Source organism: Monopterus albus, unplaced genomic scaffold (genome assembly GCF_001952655.1).
Source record: "Monopterus albus unplaced genomic scaffold, M_albus_1.0 scaffold653.1, whole genome shotgun sequence".
Taxonomy (NCBI): domain Eukaryota; kingdom Metazoa; phylum Chordata; class Actinopteri; order Synbranchiformes; family Synbranchidae; genus Monopterus; species Monopterus albus.
In genome coordinates this window covers 28,063-33,047 of record NW_018128533.1, presented here as the reverse complement: position 1 = coordinate 33,047, position 4,985 = coordinate 28,063, and positions in this window count along the sequence as shown.

Genomic DNA, 4,985 nt, shown 5'->3' with positions numbered 1-4,985 from the left:
ACATATGTGTGAGGGAGGTTGTACTCTGGAGGCAACTTCCGGTCATTGTTGATGAGATGGTCCAGGACAGAAGGGCTGAGCATTGGCTGAAGAAACAAATAAGGCATTTACACAGAACTTGCTGCTTCCATGCTCATCAATCCTCAGCTAAATTATGTTTTACAGTGTAACCATAATGTATTTCCCTTCCATTTAGAGACAGTTTGTGACTTACTTTTATTCTGCTGCTCCCTCTACTCAAGCAAAGCTCTCTCTTGGCGTTGACGCAAGCACAGGGCAATAACTATTTATGGATCTTAAAGTAATTTCATACAACTGTCGTGGCCTGCGCTTAAGTCAGAGCGTGGAGGATAAAGCTCGCTGCACTGTTGTTGATGAGTTGCTGGAACAATGTGACATTTTGTGTCTGCAAGAGATTTTCCTTGCTAAGCAGGACCTAAGTGGACTCCATTGATGATAGATTCCTTGGCGCTGGTGAGTCAACTACTGACTTTGTGCTCAGTATCAAGCGATGAAGAATCCCTAGAGGTGTGGCTATCTTGTGGGCTAAGAGGTTGGACTCAATGATTAGTGTAGTCAGGCTAGATGTGGATTGGTGTATTGCATTACGCCTGACTCTAGCCAACAAAGAATTTGTGATCTTAAATGTGTATGCCCCTTACGAATGCAGCCAAAATGAAGAGGAGTATTTGAATAAGCTGGCTCTTATTGGTTCCTTTATTCAGAGTGATGAGTCTACAAGTATATACATTGTGGGTGATATGAATGCAAATATCACTGATAATAGCTCTGTCTTTGCGAAGCATATGGTGCATTTTTGTGTTGATAATAATCTGACTTTGTCTAATAGAGAGCTCTTGCCTAGTCAGAGCTATACATATACAGTATAAGTGAAGCCTGGCACTCTGCATCATAGCTGGACCACTGTATGTCTACAGCTGATGCACATGCTGCTGTGGTTGATATAGACATTTTATATAATATGTCTATTGTTGACCATATTCCTATAAAGCTGACTATTAGATTTGATTCTATACCTACTTTAGTCCAGACCTACCAAAATCATGATTGTCTGGACTGGTCTACTCTCTCTTCTGAGAATCTTGCCTACTGTTCTCACACTGGCAGGCTGTTATGTGATATTACTCTAACCAGAGAGGCAGTTATGTGTAAAGACTTTAATTGTACTGATGCTAGTTACAAGGCAGATATCTCTTCTTTGTATTCCAATATTATCCGGGTGCTGATTGAAGCTAGTATGCCTTATTATAAAAGTAGAGAGAAGCGTAATATTAGACCTGGTTGGAACACTTATGTGGCTGAATTTAAGGCTAGAGCCCGTGATACAATGACAGCCTGGGCTCTTGTGGGTAAACCCAGATATGGGCCAATATTTGAGCATAAAAAGCGTACAAGTGCAAAATACCAATATGCTATATGTTTTATTATGAAAAATGAACAAAAATTGAGGTCTGATTCTATGGCGAAGAAACTATTAAGCAATGATATGAGGTCGTTTTCCAAAGACGTTAAACATATTAATAACAGTAGACTCTCCTTATCCTATACTACTGATGGAATTTCTGGCCCAGATAAGATAGTTGAGCTTTGGCAGCACCATTATTGTGATTTATTTAACTGTGTTTCCAGTGAAGTCTTCCCTGTAAGCAGGGTTGATTTTATTGAAACTGTTAAAACCTGTGAAGTTTCTCGAGCGATAAATAATTTGTCCGCAAATAAGTCTACTGGGCTGGATCGTATTTCTGTAGAACATCTTAAGTATGCTAGTTTGAGGTTGGCTCCTCTTTTAGCTATATGTTTTACGTCTTGTGTTATGCATGGGTTTTTGCCTGACTCTTTGATGACAGTGCTTTTATCCTTCCTGTGGTGAAGGATAAAGCAGGAAAGGTGGGCAGCTCTGATAATTACAGACCTATTGCACTTGCTAATACACTTTCTAAAGTTACTGAGGCAATTCTTTTGAGTAGGTTTTGCAATCTTATTGGCTCCACTGAGAACCAATTTGGGTTTAAATTCAATCATGGCACTAATGTGTATATTTGCACTAAAAGAACTAGTTAGTAAATATAAAAGTAAGAATTCCACTGTATTTATGTGTTTATTAGATGCCTCTAAGGCCTTTGATCGGGTGAATCATAGGAAATTATTTCAGAAATTGTGTGACGCCCGTGTGCCTAAATATATAGTGAGATGTTTGTCTTATTGGTATGCCTGCCAGTCTATGCTTGTTAAATGGGATAATTGTATACAGTATCTGATCCTTTTCAGACCACTAATGGGGTAAGGCAAGGTAGTTTGTAAAGAGCATGTTCAGTGACCAACATACGCCTGTGTGATACTGTCAAAATCACATTCCTTTGCACCTAAAATAATTCATCATATGACAAGTATTAATAATTAGAATCTACAGTCTCCCACTGGGGGAGGTCTGATAGTATTCCATCTTGGCCATTAGTGTTGCTAAGGGTTTATCTGGACTAAAGCACAACTTAAGGATTTGGTGGGGGTTGGGGGAGGAGTTGTGGGTGTGGTTGGGGCGGGACAACGATTCTGATTGGTTTACCTTTCAACTAGAACTGTCATATTAATTCTGATGAAAGGTAGTATATATTTCTCTATCATCCAACTCTAAAATGGAACTATGAGAGCATGCCAGCATCCACTAATACCAGCAGCAGTACAGCTGCTCAGTGGACAACTGTATCCACACTGAAGTGTAAGTCCTTTTTTATCTGGACAATTTGATGGCACCTTCCAGACAGCAGACTGCACCTCACATGGCGTAGCTGGTACAACACTTGACCCGGCTGGGTTTTGCAGTGAACTGAAAAAAAGAGTCCACTACTGCCGTGTCAGGCAATCACTTATCTGATGGTGCAGCTGGACTCTCTCAACATGAAGGCGAAGCTGACATCTGCCAGGCAGGAGGTGCTTTCATCTCTCCTGCAGCACATCATTTCCCACTCAGAAGTGACAGCTCTGTCTGTGATGCACTTACTGGGCATGATGTCGACCAGTCATGCTGTGGTTCCTTTCGGTCGGTCTCCTCCACATAAGGAAGCTCCAGAGATGGCTTGGTCACCTTTGCCTTCACCTCATTTGTCACAAGAGGCGTGTGCTGACAGTCTCCCCCTCTTTGCGTGAGGCCATCATACAGGCATACATGTCAGCTGGGAGGGATCCTCCACCTGGCATCAGAGCTCACTCCACAAGAGCCATTTCATCCTCCACAGCACTTTTCATGGGGGATGGCTGTGGAGGACATTTGCACGGCAGCCTCCTGGGCTTCCCCATGTCCTTTCACTTGCTTCTACCTTTGAGACACATCCGAGTTTTCACTGGCTCACTCTCACTCAGCTCTGAGTGTTCTGGACGGTTGAGAGACTCCCCCTGACCTGGAGCGTGAGTGTACACCTGCTGACGGGCGCTGATACTGCATGTCACTTACTTGCTATGGGGTGGTTAGCTGTCAGTTAATGTACTCTCACTTGACTGTACTGTCAACGCAAGCAACCCTGCTGTCACTACCCCTGCCAGCTGAAGGAAAAGCGCTGGCATAGGGAGCTGATCTCAGGTCACATTGGCATTTTTGCCACCACAGCAAACCTGAGTGGAAACAGCCCAGTGCAGGGCACAGGGCACGAAGGAAATCTCTTCAGGACTGCGCATGCACGAGGATCAACCCAATAGCAACTCTTAGAGAGCTACACCTATACTCACAAGAGCATGGGTTACTGTACATGACTATCGTTACCACTTACATTCAGACATTATGTTGTGTTAGCTTCCTGACAACAACCAGAAGCTTTCTGGAGCTAAGAAAAAGTCTGCACATAACCTCATATAAAATGATGGTATTGTATTTATGCTTTGATTTATATGGATTAAATGAATGTGAGCTTAAGAGGCACTGCACTAACCAGCTGCTACTACACCTGGAAAAGTGGAAAGTGATATCAATCTTCTCATTTAACTCTCTACCAGAAAACAAATGAGTATTTCTCAAAATGCTGATCATTTGGAGTGTGAATGTTCTCCCTGTGCCTGCTTGGGTTCTCTCCGGGTACTCCAGCTTCCTCCCACAATCCAAAGACATGCTGCTTAGACTGATTGGTGACCCCAGTTCCAGCACAAGTCGATGCTGGTTCAACTTTAAGTGTCTCTTGTTCTGTGATGCATACTTGTCCATCATATCCTCCAGTGTTCACATGGGGTGTCCCTACTCTCACCTGTGAGGTCAGACACATGGAGACATCACAAGGCATATATGAGATAACCTCCACCATCACTTTCATGGTTGCTGGCGGAGACAGAGTCAGAAGCCTAAACTGTACTGCCATTTTCTGGCGTGACAAGCAACAAGCCAGCACAGTCAATTTCAATGTGAAGGGTTAGAGCACAAGATTCAACTGTCCTGTATTTGCCTTGAAATGATGTCATATATTGAGTTGTGTATTTCCCTTCATACATTTGTACAAGTCTTAAATGCTTTTCTGTCACCAGGAACAGTGATGTACCAGGTGAGAAGTTCTCATCCAATAGCCATTTCTGTCTCACAGGAAAAGGAAGACATCTATAGGAAAAGGTACCTACCAAGTCAAAACAACACGTTTTTATAGTGTGTTTTCTAAACCACAGGAAGACCACTGACAACTTGGTGAAACCACCACCTCGGTCAGAGAAAAGGTATGTATTTAATCCTAAATGTGCATAATAAAGACAAAACTAAAACTAGATTTCACTCAGGTATACATACAGTATGTCAAATAAATGACCATTTATTTTAAAATAAAATGGTTACTGCATACATTTACAACTGGTGGAAATAGCTCTGCTCTGTGGAGGAGTTCTTAAAGAATATGAGTATCATCAAGAGTTTTACTGTGAGAATTAATCCCCCCTATAAATATAAATCAACATTAAATCAGCAGTACCAAAAAAGGAGTCAAATGCCATTGGCACAA